The sequence below is a fragment of the Symphodus melops genome (assembly GCF_947650265.1).
Source record: "Symphodus melops genome assembly, chromosome: 19".
Taxonomy (NCBI): Eukaryota; Metazoa; Chordata; class Actinopteri; order Labriformes; family Labridae; genus Symphodus; species Symphodus melops.
In genome coordinates this window covers 5,910,465-5,929,833 of record NC_136709.1, presented here as the reverse complement: position 1 = coordinate 5,929,833, position 19,369 = coordinate 5,910,465, and the positions used below count along the sequence as shown (strand labels likewise).

Below are 19,369 nucleotides of genomic sequence, written 5' to 3'. Positions count from 1 at the left end.
TCTCTCTTTGCCTGGTTCTGGCTTACTGACTTTAATTTTGATAAGCCAATGTTATCATTTTGTTTGGGTAGTTAAAGATAACTTGTCCCTGGCAGTTCAAGTTCTAAAAATGGGAATATTCTGTTTATGCGCTTTGTTAAAGAAGGCCCATATTTGTCTATAAAGAAGTAGCAGGTTTAACTCTCTTTTTCTGTCTGTCCAGAAGAAAGATGTGTATGATTCCTAAGCCTTGAAACACTGGTTAAAAGCCAGCATGTGTGTCAAGATTACAAAGGCTTTAACTGCTAATAAGCTTAGGGTGTCATTACAGGATTGACTTGGATGTGACCAGTAGGTATTACACCTCAAGTAGTGGATTTAACTGGTCTCTGCACCTGTGCACCTCTTGGCATCCGACATACTCTTCTCATCTATCCAATAATGTGTATCTGATAATATGCCTATACGAAACTAAAAACATGTCATAATCATTCTGTGCTTCATTTCATGAAAAAACAAACAATGAACATTGATGTTTCTTTATAAAACTCAGAGTAAAGGGACTCAGTCGACATTTCAGGAGAGACTTAATTAAAAAAAAAAAAACATTTATTAACAATGAAATGTGTGATTTCATGAACTTGGAGGGTTAATGAGTCTGACGCAGGCTAGGATGATTACCTGGAGTCTAGACACAGGTGGTGGTGAAGAGAAATTAAGGCTGTGATTAGGAGTAGGTTTAAGTCTGAATCTGGACTCTGCTGAGCTGGATGGAGGTGACTGGAGCAGAGGAGGGTTGCAGAGGTTACATTGTAACGAAAGATTAGCCATGGCAGAGTAAGACTGTTTTTAGCATTTGATGCAGTAGGGTGATTGGTTGAGAGAGGTTGAGGCAGAGTCTGGTTGGTTAATTACTTCGATGATACATGACCATAGTCAGCTGATCACCAGAACAGGAAATAGAGGGAGGAGTTGACGGAATGTGTAAAAGAACACCAGTCTTCCTGCTTGAACTTACTCTGAGCTCCATTAGTGAGAGATGACTGAGCTTCCACACCAGATACAATCCCCAGAACATGTTAAAGAGGGAGCACGTTGGCCAACTGAGCAGAGTAGGTGTTTCCCCCTGGACTTGAGCTTGTATAGTGCTTTTCTAGTCTTCCGACTACTCAAAGCGCTTTTACACCGCAGATCACACCTACCCATTCACACCCATTCCCACTGATGGCTGGCTATGTGGACCATCCAGTAATTAATTCCATTCACGCACATTCATACGCCCCAGACACAGCAGGGGGAGCAATTTGGGGTTAAGTGTCTTGCCCAAGGACACATTGGACATTGGGGATCGAACCTACGACCTTCCGATTGAGGGACGACGACTCTACCAACTGAGCCACAGCCGCCCAATTTTATCACTGCTTCTGTCAGACAGCTTACGCCCCTCTCAGACTGACAGCAACATTTTCTCTCTGTTAATACCTATACTTTGTTTTTATGTAGTCCTTTTAGACATCCACTCTTTTCATCTTTACCACTTTTCTCATTGGGGGTCGTGAGGGGGCTGGAGTCAATCCCAGCTGTCACTGGGCTAGAAGTGGGTTACTCGCCAGTCAAACATCTTCAAAAAGCCAAGGCAAAGATTGTTTTGGAAAATCATTCCAAGCCAGCAATTAGAGATACGTTTACTTTCCAATATTCAAGCAGAAGCATACAATGACACATAAAATCAAAAATCGAAGGTTTCTGAGCCTGGTCTTTAATCCAGAAACATATTTAAGAGAACATGAAGTGGGAGGTATTGTTTTTTTTGGCTGTGTGAGGTGTTGTTGGGATTTCACAGGGCTCTACTTTCCAAATCACAAATAAGCCAATTAGGAGTTCCCTAATTGCTGTTTTAGATTATTCCAGGAAGTTGGCCACTTTGTGTTATAAGTACATAAAGAATAAGATAACACTTTCTTCAATAGTGTCTGTTTGGGACATTTTGGAAAATCAAAGGAAAGAGTGTTTCTTTTTAAACCTCATTTAATGTTAAGAATCAGACAATAGTGAGAAAAGAAAAAGTAATTTGTTTGGAGCACAGCAGAGATACTTTAAAAAGTTGGCATGCTGCCTTAATAGAGCAATATGTAAGCTATCTACTGACTTAAATGATGAAATGACCTTACAATATCATCAGACAATAAGGAATCATGCTGGGTTGAAGTGCCAGTTTCTCTGACAACAGTGCAGCAGCCAGTGCAGAATGCTTTGTTTTTGTTTTAACCAGACAAGGTAGGCAGTTTTAAGGCTCACCCACACAGTCATTTTGGATGCCCTGTGGTTTGCAGGCAAACCGAAAACTGACAGTTGTAGCTTTGTAAGGAGGCAAGCAAACTGGTTTAGATATAACTGATTCTACCTAAACGAAAACTTTGGAAAGGAGTCTAACTATGGCATACAGGTTATATAAAGTATTTTCATTCATTTCATAATATAATTGTCACACTGTACACAGTTTTCCAAACCTGACTTATTTAGGCGTTTGTCCATCAATCCATTCATTATTTTCCACTAATCCAGGGCCAGGTCATGGTGGCAACAGTCTATGCAAGTTGCCCCAGACGTCCCTCTCCCCAGCAGTGTTTTCCATCTCCTCCTGATGGTCCTAAGGCGTTCCCAGGCCAGAGGGGATTACATATCCCTCAAGCTAGCTCTGCCTCTATACCCCTGGGTCTCCTTTTCAGTTTGGGGTCACCATCCTGGAGGAGCAGCTCTACTCTGATCACCCACCGGATGTCCGAACTCCTTACCCTATCACTAAGGATGAGTCCAGCCAATCTTCTTAGGACCCTCATTTTGGCCACATGTATTCGCTATTCTTTTGGTCACTACCCCACAGCTCATAACCGTATGTGAGAGTTGGAACGTAGGTTGACTGGTAAATGTAGAGCTTAGCCCTCAGGCCCAGCTCCCTCTTTACCAAGACAGTCGCGGCTCCTACAATATTGCTTATTATGGCTCTGTGATGTTTAAATAATCAGCTGAAGAGCTATGGTAAGAGCTCAAATAAAAAAAGCCATACCTTGTACAGGTATACATTTTTTTAAATTATTTATAAAGGCAGCATTTCCTTTTTAGTTTATTTCTGCTCTGATGCATAGGCCAGTCAATATGTACATTTAGGCCCAGATCCCTTCTTTGCATGTCAGGCTGCATACATTAGAGAAAGCTTTTATGCCTATGTGTATGCGTCTTTGATGCCATCATATTGGCATGCATTATCCATATTTAACAGGCATGCAACTTCAGGCAACACCAGTGACCTTTTGCACTTGTTAATAATGTATAATTGGCTTTTCATATTGTGTACCAGTATTATGTTCTTAAAGCTTGCAATCAGGTTACATTAGGCTTAGACATCAAAAGAATTTGAGAAATGACGAAAATAAGGGATACAAAAATACAGGAATTGAGGCTTATATAATCAAGCAATGCTTTCTGAAGCGCGGCTTTGTGGACACTGTGGTGGAGTTATTTTCTGGGGATATGAGCACATTTTCTCAACCATAACTGTTAGCACTACTATGATCTAAAGCTCCTTTGGGTGTAAAACCTCAAGCAAACATTTTATGAGTTCATAAATCCAGCCTCTTGTGCATTGTCGAAGGAGCAGAAAAAGTGGAATTTGAGGACAGAGCAGGTTGAGGGTTTCCTAGCTTTGGAAAAGGCTTGTTCATGTTTTAAAGTATTGATTGAACTGTCTAAGATCATAACAGGGCTGGCGGTCAGAGAGCTGCTCGTTTAACAGGTTCCGATGCTTTCACACTTTTGTGTGTATATCACTGGAATGAAAACAGGGCAATAATGAAAAACAGACCTCTTAATTAAAATTAACCCTGCATGAGGGAAAATCTAACTCATTCTCTGTTGAAATGTAAAATAGGACACATACAAAACATTGAACATTTTCTATCCCTAAAAGGAGAAATGGAGAGAATGCTTTAAACTTACTTCAATACTTTGATGTTTCCATGGACTAAAGCTGAGAAAGATCCCCAAACTACCGACCCGTACCGCCCTACTTTTTGTTGCCCTTCTATTGGGGTGTGAAGTACTGTTCATCGATCAGACCCTAAAAGGTGGAGCTAAACACAGCAGTCCGTTGATTGGTCGAAAGAATCGTCACTTTCTGTGTGACAGTGGAAAATACAACCCCGCCGTTTTTAAATACACTATTATTTTTTCGGCTGTATTTCTCACACACAGCACACAGCCTTCTCTGAAACAATGCTTGATTGGGTTTTTGTAACAAAGAGCCACATGCAAGTGACAAAATAGATGAATTGCAAGATGTCTTCCATTGTTGATCTTGTGTTCTGTGTTGCATTTTTCTCCTTTGTTGAATTTATTAGCGGGGTAGCTGTTAGCAATTAGCTGCTAAGATATGATGCTAATTAGATAGATAGATAGATAGATAGATAGATAGATAGATAGATAGATAGATAGATAGATAGATAGATAGATAGATAGATAGATAGATCGCAACTCTTGTCTATAAGTAATGTTTTCAGGTAACTGAAACATTGAATATAAATTCTTAGTGCATTAAATGTTAAGACTGACAGCCAAAGAGCAAATTAAACCACAGTGCAATACTATCTCAATCAATGAGCTCATTTGTGAGGAGTTTTGTTCTGAATCTGTTGGTACAACTGTTGTCAGCAAATAGCGTGGCACTGTTGATGTGAAATTAGATCCTGCTGCCTGGGAGGAGAACACCACAGTGTGAGGTGAAGCAAAGAGTTGGGAGGGAGAAAGGTGGCAGTTTGGGAAGTGCGGCGCCGACAGGGCAATTAAACGCACCTTGGGCTTGATGGATTTCTAATTGGAGGCTGATCACATCGGAGGTGTACGGGATTATAGTGCCAGTAATGAATGGGAGAGACAGAGCGTGACAGATTACTACTGTTACACCTCTCACTGAACTGTGAGGGGAGTGTGTGTGTGTGTGTGTGTGTGTGTGAGTGCCAGTCTGCATCTGCATTACAGCAAGATGTGTGTTTAATCCAGTGCATGCTGCAGGTACATGTACTTGTGATTATAGCACAAGTTCATGTTCAAGGTTAATAATGTGTAGGCGGTGTTATGGGGCTACACTGACATGCAACAGGTACGAAGTGAAGACAACTGAGAGGATCTGCAGGAAAATGAATGCAATGAGAAAAGAGGCCAAGGGCGACAAATGGAAAATGTAAAATAATCATCTAATGAAACAAAGTTATAAAAAATTTAAGTTGAAAGGAATCACACAATCAAACAATATAATGCATTTAGGAAAACATTATTACAAGAATACAATTACACTTTAATTTATGGGAACTTTTGAAAACAGCTTTACTTACAGGTTAAAAACACACATATAATTACAAATGTAAAGATTAAAGGAGACTAAGATATCCTGGAGAGTATAAAATGACTTAGAATACAACAGAAAAAAAAAACAATTAAATGCAATGATCATGATACCGTAATGTAAACTCAGACCTCGCCATGCTATGCTAGTGGCACCAGCACCTAGTATTAAATGCAGAACAATGGTTGACTGCAGAAGTAACATGTAGCTGCTGGTACTGTTTGCAAGCCCCTCCAACCGTTTGAGGAGAGGCCATGTTGTACATCAACAAGAGATTTATACATTTGAGAGGCAGTACATGCATCACATTGACAAAACAAATGCTGTATTCAGAGCTAAACAATATCTTCCGGCATGACAACAAAGACCATCAGTATGGATAGGGTTATTGGAAAACGCTGACACACACAAAGACACCTTGAAGCAGACATCGCTCAGGTAAAACACATTAACCCATGCAGACAGTGACTCTCTCAAAGGGACATGACAGTTTTTTTTCTAGTGCCTGTCAAAGCTCCACTCTGCTCATCTTCTTTGGAACCGTGAAAAAAAAAAGGATCTGACATCAGCTGCTCATGGCTGGGTAGGTTTGACTTTCAGCGCTATATCTGTCCATGCTGCACCGAGCAGTGATCTGTCAGTCGTCTGCATGTTCCCTTGCACACATTTTACACACCATCTTGCTCTGAGCCTTCAGTGTTTGTTTGCCATACAATCCACCACTGCATGTTTAAAATGTGCTGGAGGGGAAAGTACGAGCAGCATTTGAATGTGTGGTTTTCTTAAAGCTTCTGTAAGGAGTTTCCAGCTGGTTAACAAACAGATGCAGATGCATTTTGATGACCTACAAGAATAGATAGGACCATCAGCAAGAGGAGTGATTTTAGGCTGCCAACAGCTTAACTTTTAACATTGGTGTCGACAATGATTTGTGATGAGTAATCTCCCTTCCCTCTCGCTGCACATTGGTAACAAACAGGAGTTACATGCCCAAGCTCACTTGCTTATGTACACATTCACACTTCAAGGTGCCACTAGGCAATGGTTTGCATTTAGATGGTTTGCAAACCTGCCACGAAGAAAAAAGAAGAGGCAACCATGGCAACCACTCGCATCACCAACAGGGTGACATTTGTTTGTGTCTTAGAATCCATCCTGCTACTGTGAATGTTTGCCTTCACAACTCAACTTGCTTACTGCAACTTCCAGTCAACCGTAGCTGGCTTCCTTGTTTGAGCACGGTTGCTTTCACATCTCCCACAGACTGTGCTTGAGTACACATGAATCCTGCCAGAGACCACCTCTTCAAGGGACTGTGGCATGGTGCCCGACTGTCATGCGCTGATGTTCACACTGGAGGGGAGTTTGGGGTCAAGTGCCCTCTAACCAGGGCAAGGGTCCTTTAAGACATACATGGCACAGAAGCATGTTTGAGGCTGCAATGGAAAGATTTGGGGGCAGCAGTCACTCAGTCTGTAGCAACTTGGTTTGGGAACTGGAGGGCCATCGGTTCAAATCCTGATGTGGACCAAAATATGGAAGTTGGTGTGGGAGCTGGAGAGGTGACAGACCATCTCTCGATTACTGCTGAGATGCCCTTGAGCAAGGCACCGAACATCTACCAGTGGTGGCAGCCACCACACACAGACATCTCTCCATTAATACACATCCATAGGTCCTGCTTTTGCATGTGTGTGATCCAGGCCTGTGTGTGTGTCGGAAGCATCTCTTCCCCAAATAAAAGAGGGCAAACCAGAATTTCCCCTTTGGGGATAAATAAAGTTTATAACATTTAAAAAAAATTAATAATGACTTTTGTATGATATGCTTTCCATATCATGTGCAACAATATAATGTGGAAACAACATTTAAATACTCTATGTTCATTTTCACAGGGGATGTTTAAAAGTTAAAAATGGATTTGAGCTTGAACAGCATTTTTCGAGTCTTCTGATCACTCACACCACTTTTACACCTCATGTCACACCTACCCATTTGCACGCTGATGGCAGAGGTTGCGATGTAAAGTGACCATCAGAAGTAACTGATCCCATTCGTATGCTGCTGACGAAGCAGCAGGAGCAATTCAGGTGTCTTGCCCAAGGACACATTGGCTATTTTGCTGCAGTCCAGAAACGGCCAACTCTACCAACTGAACCACAGTTCCTCTGATTGTTGGTTCAGTCGGACAGAATATAAGTATCTTAACATAAAGATTGACTGTTCCAAAACTACATTATTACCACTGTTGCACTGAATGATAATTATATGAAAGTGATGTGAGTCATTCTTTATCCCTCAGAGTGCTCAGATCGAAATGCTGAAGAACAGCAGTGACGCTGTAGAGATGATGACACGAGTGTGATGCCACACTTGAATAATGTGTTACACCAGTTTAATCTTGCTTTTGCAGAATTAATGGTATCATACCCAGTAGCCATCAAGGGAAATATGACATAGAGGGGATTGAAAGAAATGAAGAAAATAAAGGATAAACAGCAGGGAGGGGGAAAAGTGAGAGGCTTAAAAAAAATAGATAAAGGAGAATTAGAGAAGTCAACTTAGCCAGAACAGAAGGATAAGCAGTAAGGAGGTGGTGAAAAAGGGGGGTGTTAAGGCTGAACCAAGTGAGAAAATGGAGAGAGGCGAGACAGTGTGTGTGTAGTAAGTGAAGGGGGGAAAAACAGGAAGAAAGAACAGGCGAGGAACTTTTAATGGCCCTGCTGTTGTCTTTGTCAGCACACTGTGACAGCCAGAATCAATTATTAAACAAGACCACAAGTCTTTGGAGAAGGAGAAGAAGAAAGTGCAGCAGCAGGGAGGTGATGAGAGTAAGGGAGATTTGGGTGGAGAGGACAGAGGGAAGATGAGAGCAGGGGCGTTAATGTAAATGAAGGAGAATAAAGACTGTGTGGGGAGGAGGGGGATAAATTAGGAGAAAAAGGGTGAGCAGAAGTAGAGGGTGAAGGAGGAAACAAAGCTAACGAGAGAAGAAGGGAGGTGAGAACAAGCACATGACACATTTTTCTCAGCATTTTGCAGAGAAGCAGTTATAAGAGACTGATAGAACTGCAGATTTAATGAGATGCAAGAGACGGATTGTGTCCTCTTTCATGTTTTGGTCCTTCAGGTCATGCTGTGTGTGCGTCTCAGCGTCTTGGATGCAAACAAATTAGAACAAGAGCTTCTGGTCATGTTGGTACAGATGGTCTGGCTTGTTGCTGCACTGTGATACAGATGAGGAGAGCCTCTTGTGCGTGTATATGCTGAAAAGTGCAACACATGGTGAGTTTCTTAAGGGGAATTAGAAGGGGGGGAGGACAAAAAGAAGGCCCAAATGAGGACATAATGTATACCATGAGTCAGACCTTATTAAGTGAAAGTTCAGCTCTCTGTAAAATGATGTAAAATGCAAAAAATACCCCATACTTCTACTACTCAGATTATTTATGTATCATTCTCCCTATCCGTATGTTTTAATGCAAGTTCATTATAGTTTTTACAAGATAATCAGTATGAATTCAGACAGTTATTTCAGGTTAGATTCGTTGGAAAAGAATGAAGACCCATAACATATATTTTTTTTATCCCATTCACAGCCAGTCCAATTGTTTCACACTAAACTGTTATCCCCAACATCACTAGTGCTGCAACCGGAAAATGTGGGCTGGGTGAATGTGCTCAACCTATTAACCATTTTGTCGGGTGGAAGGGGCTCAGATAGGATGTGGTTGGAGATGTTTGCGCCGCTTTAAATTTCATTTATTGTCTACATGTTGCGCAACACATTTCAAACATTTTCAACTTGGGCGCTCAGTGGGGAAACCTCCGCGTGTCCAATTAGATGGAAGATCAGTTCACAACTTTGCCTGTTGCCTAGGTGGGGGATAACATTTCCAATATGACTCCTGCCATCCTCTGGCTTCAGAATGTCCTTTTTCAGAAACCGATGTGTGACGTCCATGTTTTTTTAAAGTTTATGCTTTCAGTCCAGCTAGACGCGTGAATAAGAGCCTCAAGCCTGAAAATGTAACTTGCTAGACTATCATTTTTGTTGATTGCTTCAAAATTAGGCGTAACACAAGTTACAAGCCTACCACATTGTAATAGAACAAAGCTGGTAAAAAGAGAAAGACGTGTATACAAATCAGTTACTACTTGTACTTTTGTCCTCCATACATGCTCTTTGTTATAGTGTTCAAGTCTGGAAATGTCTGAGCAATTGTCAGCCACATAATACGATGACGATAAGATGCAATGCTTCTTAGATATGAGCTGTTAAGAAGCTGACTTATTTTAAATTTTTGTCCAGAATGTTAGACATTTCTCAATACAATAACCCTATTATTTGCTCAAGATTTTTATTTTTATTTTTTTTATTTTGGAGACGACTCAGACAGTACCCATCATACACTTCACACAACAACAGAAATGACTAATGACTAATTTCTTTGACTATTTCTTAAAACTACTAAGCATTCACTGAACATTATAGAACAGTTTTAATGTGGAAAGCAGTTCAGTATTTACAGTAACACGAATGCAATACAAAATGCTCTGTTGAAAAAGTCAGTGAAAGGGAAAGGAATAGAAATAATGAACAGTTATTATAAATGAATCAACTGTTCACAGCAGGTCGACTGTTTGAAGTTGACTCATTATCAAGATGTTTGGGCCAAAAAACAAATATATTTTTATGTGAAAAACCAACAGAGCAAGCACTTTTTATGATGTGTTAGGAACGATTCAAATGAATCACTTTGGATGTATTAAAGAAAGGGACTCAGCGAAAATGTTTGAAGAAATTCAATGTGATAAAACTTACCAGACTCTTCGTAGTTGTTATCACCTGAAGGAAATGTACACACGCCAAACATACGTTTGTCAGTTTGGTGTAGGAATCACAAATAGTAGAGAAACCTTTTCATTCATTAAAGTGATGAAAAAGCTGTGACTGAATAACTTATTTATTGGCTTTTTGGTTCAAACTTCTTATCTTTCAGAGAATTGGCCATCATCCAATCCCAAGATAACTGCTGAGCTCAGGAAAATAAATTATATATATACACATACATACATACATACATATATATATATATATATATATATATATATATATATATACACACACATATATATATATACACACACACACATATATATATATATACACACACACACACACATATATACATATATATATATATATATATATATATATATATATATATATATATAATCCCTGAGGGGGAAATTCTGGTTCTTTTGACTTTCACACACTGATGGCAGAGGCTGCTCTGTAAGGTGACCATCAGAATTAACTAATCCCATTCACTCCCATTCATTCATGTATTCATACAACGCTTGTGAGGCAGCTCGAGCAAGTATCTTCATCAATGGTCTTGGAACTAAACCCCCGTGCGTCCAGTTGAGAGATGACCAGCGCCATATCTTATTGACAGGAGTCAGCCTGGTGATGTTTTTGTTTTATTTAGTTCATGGTTTTGGTTTGTGTTACTCACCCTTGTCTCTGTGTTTTAGGTCCTCCTCTTGTTTCCACCTTGTGTGTCAAGCACCGCCCCTGATAACCCGCACCTGTGTCTCGTTGCTTCCTGATTGTCTGTGCTATTTAAGCCTTGTGTTGCCTCCCTCATGTTGCCTGTTCATTGTGTTTCCTTGTGTACCTAGTCCTAGCGGGTTTTTCCCATGTCCTAACCTCATGTAGAAATCCTGCCTGCCCTTTTTTATCGACCTTTGCCTGCTCCTCTGCATTTGTTTGCTCATCTGACTACACGTGTATCGAACCCGTTTGCATGAAAGGACTGACTTTTGAACTTCCCTCTGGGTCTGCGTTTGCCTCCATACGTTACCTGGCATTGTATCACTTATTAACTCCTTTCTTGCCTCCTAACCTCTCTAATTAAATCCACTTCAATCAGTGGATTCATTGTCAGCACACCCACATACACACAATAACTGAAACGGTTTCTATGCTGATGTACATTTACAATCAGTAACTGCTTATTATCTAATCAAATCCTTTCACAGTAAAACACACTGTTGTAGATATTTTTGTAATGTGCATGTATCATGCACTTGACATTTTATTTCACCTGATAAAGCTTACCCTGCAATTATAACTTGAAAGCTGAGCATTAAACCGTCTCAATAAACTCTTCTATCTCTAACATGGTCATGTGTTGTTTCTGACTGTTTTTATCATCTGCTCAGATTAATAATTAATATAATACCTGTATCATGCAATAGTCTTCTATCAGGCAATGAAATACTTAGAATTAACAATGATACAGACAGATTGTGAATGTATGGATGTTTAGACTGTTGGTTGGATGGATGGATGGATAGAAAGTTGGTTGGATGAACAGATGATTGAATGGATGGAAGATAGATAGATAGATAGATAGATAGAACATAAAATATAGGTCTACAAAAAAGCTACAGTGATTGAATTTTGCAAACACAATCATGGGACTTTTTTCTTAATCTGGAAACACAGATTTTACATAATACAAATCAGATATTAACATGGGCAACATAATTGTATGTAACAATGTTAATGTAGTACATACAAATATACTCATGTTTTTCTTTTATGGTTACTAATGCAAATGATTAAAGCTATAGATAGTATAATCTCTGATGATTGAGTGTGTTCTCTCAAGAGCATTCATCAGCTATTGATGAAGATGTTCAATGCATGGCTAACAGTCTGTGAATAATGATCCATGCAGCAGAGAAATATACAGCCCGAAAAGGTTGGTGTTTTCACACTAGAATTAAAGTAGTTGTTCTTTGTGTGGTGGGTCGATATGAGCAAGCAGGCGAGCAGGTTGATCACTGAACATCCCAATGGAGCATGTTATTGTTGAATTGGTATATAAAATACCATCTTTATAACGGCTTTAATTAAAAAAAAAAGAAGAGGGATTATCAGCACTGGTATATATTGCTGCAATTCCTTGATCAATGCTGCGGAAACAATGGTAAAACATGTAGGTTGTGGACAGTTTAACTTTACCACAGCAGGCAGAATGGAAGGGTTTTTTTATATATTCTCTTTATTTGGTGGGTTTTCCGTTTGGGAGAAAGGATGTTTAAGCTTGCACTTTTATCAAACCATGAGGGGGAACAGCTCCACATTTCAGGAATCAGATTGACCAGCAGAGCAGCTGTTCTTCACCCACTGTTGCAATATGTTCAGTCAAGAGAGCAGAATGGTGGCATCAGCACAGCTTGCCCCATTGTGTTTGGTGGAATCACTATACAGCAAGACACAAAGACTTTGAATTTCACTTAGATGAAAGAGTGTGAAAAAAGAAAATAAAAGCCAACAAGACGAATGACATGAATGTATTTACTGTCACGAGAAAGGATCAGGTGGGAGACATGCTTAACTTGCCCAATGCTTTTACGAGAGTGGATAACAATTGGAGTGATATTATACTTATTTTCTTGATTAGTTTAAGCAACACTTGGCTAAAATGCAACCTCACAGATCAGCTATCATAACTAATTAGTCTTTGTTCTGTTTTTTGTTTATGCGACCAGTTTTTAGGAGTTGTTGCTCTTGCAGAAAGCAGCTGTTGGTGGTTCAGGATTGAAAGTTGAGCACCTAACTATTTACACACTGATGGCAGAGGCTGCAAAGTAACCATTAGAAGTAACTAATTCTAGTAGGTTTTCACCTCTAGGCCTGGGAGTGCGGATGAGACTGTGCTGGTAGAGGAGCTCAGACATGTAGTGGGGAGCCAGGTCATGGAGAGCTTTATAAGCTCAACCTGGTTATGTTTTGTGTTTTATTATTTATTATTTTAATGAGTTTTCCTGGTCATGTTGGGTCATACTTACCCTTGTCTCTGTGTTTCCTTCCCTGTGTGTCAAGCCCCGCCCTGATTAACCGCCCAATTGTCTGTGTATTTAATCCCAGTGAGTCCTTCCTTATGCTGCCAGTTTGTAGTGTATTCCTCGTGTTGCCTAGTCCCAGCGTTTTTTCATTCATGACCTTGTGTATGACTTATACCTGCCTCTTTTACCCTGCTTTTTTCCTGCTCCTTTGGATTAGTTGCCTCTCTGTCTACTTGTGTACTGAACCTGATCGTATGTGTCTGTCTTTTGAACAAATCTCAGAGTCTACGCTTGATTATCGCAGATTATCAGTTCCCAACCAGAAAGTCAGAAACAATTTACTGTTGGATAGAAAGTAACATGTTATAAGTTCATGAGAGTATTATTTAGTATAAAATGATTTTATTAATATAGACAAACTGAAAACATGAAGCTGTTGGGGCTTTAAAACAATGCACATTTCAATCTGTGAGCGAACTCATCGTTTTGGATTAATATAAAATATTTGCTTTGCCAAAGAATCGCTTGTCCATGATGCATTATTATCACATCAATTTTGTTGTGGTTTCTATATTTGTGAGTGGTTATTTGCATTGTCAATTCAAGAGATGATGAACTCGTCAAGACACATAAACCTCATATCATCCCTCATTGATTTTCTCAGAGTACTTAGACGTCTCCTGTCTGATTACATCCCTCTCTCTCTGATGTTTGCTTTTACTATACCCCCTGCAGCTGCACAGCCTCCCAAGGCAAAACAGAAACAAGCCATGCACTGTTTGGAAATTCACAGCAAGGGGGCTGCACTAAAAGCCCACCACTGGGCACATAGCCATTTGAATGTTGATTGAACTAAAACATTTCCTTTGCTCACTTTTATATGTTTACCAGTAAAATTGTCAACATATTTTCTCAATTGTCTCCATTGTTATTATTCCACCAAAATGGTAAAATGAAAAAGGAAGGAAAAGCCAACACAGTGGCTGGGAAAACATGTCTCTGGCCATACCATCTATATCTCGACCAAGCAGCATACTCACCTTGGGCGTGCTTGCAGGTTGGCAGGCTAATGCTTTTTTGTATGTGTGATTAATCTGAACTTCAAAAACCTTCAAAGAATTCTTTTACATCAAGGCAAATAATTAAATTGACAAGTTTTTCCATGGCTTGCAACCAGCTTTAAAAGAGGATTGTACAATAAACAGATGAAAATAGAGGGTGTTTCAGGGACACAAACTGCAAACAAATCTCCATCAGATGCCTGAAGAAATACCAAATGCCCCTCAGTCCCATGTCAGTAGCAACCAGAACACACTGCAGCTCATAAACGCCTGTTGAGTCTTACATAAACGCAACACTTAGACTTTCATATGAGCATTTTACATAAAAGTTGTTGAATTGAATATGAAGCGAGGGACCAGGCTTTTTCTGCTTGTAATGGAAAAAGAGCACTCAGGCAAACACACACGCACACACTTGGATGCAAAACAGAAGCACAGATAAAGCACAATGACAACTGGGCAGCTCAACCTAGTTCATATTAAAAAAAAAAAAGTTCAGGTTGAAACAAACACACATGCACACACAGCTCAAGCAGAAGATCTTTTGGAAGCACGAGTCACCGGACCCATATCGCAAGTCATGTGAACTGAAGTGGAACACAAATAATACATAACACAGGAAAAAGTTATTTCCAGATAAACTTTCTGTGTTATTGCGATGTTACATGGAGGCAGTGATCCTCCAGGATCTCAGTGGGCCTTCCTCATTCATACATGAGTAATGGACGGGTGTATCATTTATGCTGTGGTCCTTAAAATAAGTCACAAAGCCAGGAGACAAGGAAAAGACTGTGATAGTTACATCAATGTTTGTATGTGGTATGTTACTTGTGAAAATTTCAAACCAATCAAAGCAACCCCCCCCCCCCCCCCCCCCCCCCTCCCCAATAATTTGGAAGGGGGACCGAGAAACACAATACTTTTTAGGCATGAGTGAAGAAGCCATATTCTTCTTTTCTTAATCTTCTGCTTGAGGGACCTCAACATGCATGCATGCACTAAAATAAAGTGCAGAGGAGAAAGAAAAGAGATGTTTTTTTGGAAGAAAATAAGGACAGATAGATAAATGTTTATTGTGGGATACCAATGTGTCCTTTTACAATTTTAGAAAGGAGGCATAAAGCGTGACAATCCAATTGCTTTGTCACCATGAATTCTTTCATCATGAAAGACAATTATTTTCTTCCCTACGTTTATAGGTCATGTGGTACAGAGAATGAAAAACACTTTTTACATAAAGAAGCCTAAGGGTATCTTCATGGGGACTTTTTGTTTAAGCATTTGGTCATGCTGGTAAACTAAACTAATAAAGAAAACCCTTGAATGTAACTTGACCTGATTAGCTTCATACAGAACGACATTCTCTACTATTTTTGCAACTATGTCTCTTTAATTTTACTCAATGCGATAAAGATGTTTTGCTTAACATTTGGAAACAAATGTACATCAACTCAGTAGTGTATATACAGCACCTTGCCGTCCACTTATCACCAGATCCGTGTGTTAGCTACTGCGGCAGTCCATGTCGCATGTTTTTTTTTGTTTTTTTTTAACATTTGGTAAACTCAAGAGTTTTGTGCTAGTTTTAGTGTAATTCTTCCGTATTTCTTTTGGTTGAAGATCACCACTCCTGCTAAGCCATCTGTGTCAACCTGCCTGATAGATTCAAAGCCTCTCCATGAGCCATGTTCACACACCGGCCCTGCTCTGGTCAATCATCTTCCCCTTCCCTCTGCAAAACTCTAAAATCATCAACCCATCTCCCTTTTCTGCAATAAACCTCATTACAACGAACACTTTTGATTCTATGTTCTGCATCAGGGTCCTTATTCACTGGTTGTAAGAAAAAAAAAACACTTGTACAGGATAATTATAACTTACAAATGTCACTGGGGAATGTTTTTTTTTTTTTTCCGTCTGTCTCATATTTAGATTTAAGGATGCTGAATCACTCTGGTAAAGGTCATCATACATTAAGGGTCAGGGAAAGTTCAATTGGTTATACATTAAAAACGTAAGCACATATTCTCTAGTTTCTCAACTGAGCAAAACGACCCACTGGCAAGAGGCCACAATTACATCACAGCATGTTTGCAATTTGTGGTGGCAGAAAAAAAGCTGAGGCAATTGGATTGAAACAGCAGTTATTTTACTGATTTGCTTTGTTCTCACATACAAGCAGAACACAACATTGTAGGAAATGAGTTTTAAATACCTTGAGCTTTTCTTAAGTAAAGTATAAAGATGTGCCAACCACTGTACACTGGCTGTATTTATTTGAATCCTTGAATCCTTGACCGTCTGACCAGACAGTGAGTATGGGTCGGGACACATGGAACATTTCCTAGTGGTAAGCTTGTCTTCTGCTGCCCAACAAAAAATAATTTGAGACAGCATACAGATGGTAAATGCTACCAGGCTACCAGTAATACATTTTCCGCCAACATTTGGGTTCTGCCTATAAAACACGTCTACACTTGTGTAAACACTTTTAGCCCATAGTGGGTTTTATTTGTTTTGTTTCCAGCCGTTACTTTCATTATACATTATACTCTAAAGCCCTTTCTGCTTTTCTCTCCATGATCAGCATCCGCAACTCCACCACCTGTCATGCCATAGCTGTGTTGGTGTCACTGGCACTAACACAGCTATGGCAAAATGAAAAAAAGATTTAACAGCATATCAACTCATGCTGCTAGGCCACCATATAATATGGCCATTCACATAAAGATGCGAACACTAATAGTGGCCATAGTTAAGCCTGAGATTAAGTTCTGCTGGTGTAATCAACTCCTTTGTTAAGAACGGTCTTTTAGACCTATTGGTGACAACCAGCCCCAGAACTATTTGCCATGCACACTCGGAGTGAAATGATTACCATCCATACATTTGAATTGGTAGCTTTGGCTGATTAAAAGAAGTGTAATGGTCTGTCTTTTTAGTGATCATGTTACGATTCAGAATGGGCTGGGAACCAAACGCACAACTCAGAGACAGAATGACAAAACAATAATTTATTAAACAGCGGGTGACACGGTGGAAAACAATACAATATGAAATGTGAGTGACACTAATGTGTAGCATAAATCTAAAGTGACTCAAAATGTCTACAAGTAATTACGTGACTCTCAACTATGTGAAACAAGGAAACTAAGTGACTCTAACTGTGTGACAAGAAATATAAAAAAAAGGCGCGTGAGGAAGCCAGACGAAGACGAACGAACGACGAGAAGCACAGGATACAGGACGGGCAGGACTGGGAACTAGGCGAGAGGGAGAAAAAACACGAAGGGTCAATAAACACGACAGGGAATAATACAAGCAATTACAGAGCACTAAATATTCGGAAAAGACACGGAGAGTACGAACCACTGAGGGAAGAACAATAATCTGGCGCCGGCAGTGTGGAAGCAGCCGGCTTAAATACTGAGTAGATTGAAATGACCACACCTGTGCACTAACCTGAAAGCAATGATTAATTAGGGAGAGCAGGGAGCACACAGAGGGAGTGACAGACAGGGGAAAAAACCAAAACAAACACATGTGGAAACACACAAACCAAAACATAACAGATCAGGTCCAAAGAAAAAACTGTCTGTTGAAACAGTCTTTATAAAATTATTCTAACATTATGATAATTATGTTACGGATTACATCCAGGGCTCTCTGAGACTAAACCATGGCGCACACTATCCCCAAACGTGTGAAGATGATCTGGATGCATTAATCAAGAAGTACATGAGAGATGGACTATCTGGATGAGCTACTGCTGCTGCTAACTCCACTCCAGGGAGGAAGCTTTTATAAACCGTGAAATGTGTGTCACATTTGTCAAGTCTGAGCTACATATTATACCAGAAAAAGGTGTGTGGTCCATCCAGGACATCAGGTATAAATTGTCAGAACTTAGCTCCCGTTTGGCCAGTGTACTTTTGTTGTTGACACATTAAATACATCTCAGTGATCATTCAACGATTTGAATCCGGCATGATAAATAGTATGTTTGTACAAAGCTTGCTTGCTCATTAAGTAAATTTACTTTACGTGGTTAGAGAAATAATGTTTCGCATGGGAGTGATACAGCAGATATTGAGCAGAAAACACACTAAGACCGTCAGCACTATGGGTTTCTCACTGAGTGGAAATGTCACATGAGGCCTTGCATATTAATGTTTAAATGGAGATAAACTATAATAGTTGTGCGTGACCTTTACTTGTTGTCTCGAGTGTTGCAGATGATCAGATAACAAATGACTGGAGACACTGAACATGTTATCTAGTCTTCTCTTATCTTGGGTTGAGGTGAAGATTGGTAAACAGTGAACCATTGTAGAAAAGTTGTGGAATGTCAGCTCACATCAAACGACCAAATTATTTATGATGCACAACCACAGCTCATGATTTATATGCTCACACTGCAAGAGTTAAATTGGATTGGAGCATTCACAATTTTAAATAGATAACTCGTACAGATGGAGGTTTGGTAGCCCACAAACACTAGCAAAAACGCTCTCATTCACTCACTCTCTCTCTTTCTCACATACGACTTTAATCCCCAAAAAAGCACAAGCTACTCACCTACTGTAAATCATAACAATTGCGCTGGAGGTCTGCAGTCTCCTGCTGTAGTTTATGTCACGATTAAAGGGGAAATTAGACTCAACAAGCTTGTCATGGTGATGTCGTTTTGTGAAGGAATGTCCAGGAAATCTGGCAATTGTCTCGCGGCTCTGATCACACTGCGCAATTGTGCGCAGTCTACCACAAAAATTTGGGTCGACGGTGCCACCAAGAACAGTAAGAAGAAAAGCGCTAGGCTCGCTGTCCTCATCACCAACCAATAGTGTCATCCCTGCCTGGTAATGATGAGCAACGGCAACAACCGAATTTCCTCCTGGGATTTCTGATTCTGAATCTGGTTGGAACCAGATGATTGGATTGTTGTGTCTGTGTAGACTGCTGCAACAAACAAAGCCAGGTCTACATCTGTCTGAAATCACAGTACTTAATGAAAGTATTTGTATAGTTTTCCATCTTCATTATGTTAAATTGTATTTAAGTTTAA

The 19,369-nt window shown here is 39.8% G+C and overlaps 1 long non-coding RNA gene across 1 annotated transcript; it reads right to left on the bottom strand.

Annotated features, from left to right (window-relative positions):
- Nucleotides 1–17,303: 17,303 nt before the first annotated feature.
- On the bottom strand, nucleotides 17,304–17,781 carry LOC306840664. The gene is made up of 2 exons (XR_013781362.1): nucleotides 17,674–17,781; nucleotides 17,304–17,567 (listed from the first exon to the last, which is right to left on the bottom strand). It is a non-coding gene; the product is annotated as an uncharacterized lncRNA (long non-coding RNA).
- Nucleotides 17,782–19,369: the final 1,588 nt, after the last annotated feature.